The sequence below is a fragment of the Ammospiza caudacuta genome, chromosome 13 (assembly GCF_027887145.1).
Source record: "Ammospiza caudacuta isolate bAmmCau1 chromosome 13, bAmmCau1.pri, whole genome shotgun sequence".
Taxonomy (NCBI): domain Eukaryota; kingdom Metazoa; phylum Chordata; class Aves; order Passeriformes; family Passerellidae; genus Ammospiza; species Ammospiza caudacuta.
The window spans coordinates 4,311,964-4,312,474 of NC_080605.1; positions in this window are offsets into that span (position 1 = coordinate 4,311,964).

Below are 511 nucleotides of genomic sequence, written 5' to 3' on the forward strand. Positions count from 1 at the left end.
GGGGCAGGTGGCAGAGAACAGACCCGACCGCAGCGCCGCCGCCGCTGCCCCACGTGACGGGCCCGCCTGCGAGCGGCTGCGGCGGCCGGGCCAGACAGCGAGGGGAGCGCAGGGGAGCGCAGCGCCGCCCCGCTCCGCTCCCTCCGCGCACACCTGAGGGGCCGCCGGGCGGAGCGCGGCCGGGGGCGGAAGGGACGGCGAGGGCCGAGCCCGCCCGCGCCGCGCCGGCCGCCGCGCTTCCTGTCAGGCTCGGCTCTCCCGGCTCCCGCCGCGCCCCTGCGCCCGCGGCCATGGTGCCGGCAGCCCCCGGGCCGGGCCGGGCCCAGCGCTGCGCCCCGCGGGGCCGCCCCTGAGCCGGGCCGGTGCGCGGGGCTGCGGGCCCAGGCCGGGAGGCCGCGCCCAGTGCCGCCGCCGCCAGCCCCCGGCCGGGAGCCGCCTCGGCCCTGCGGTCACCCGGATGCCTTTTCCCGGCAGTTTCCTCCGGAGCTACGCTGAGTTGGCTCCGCTGCAG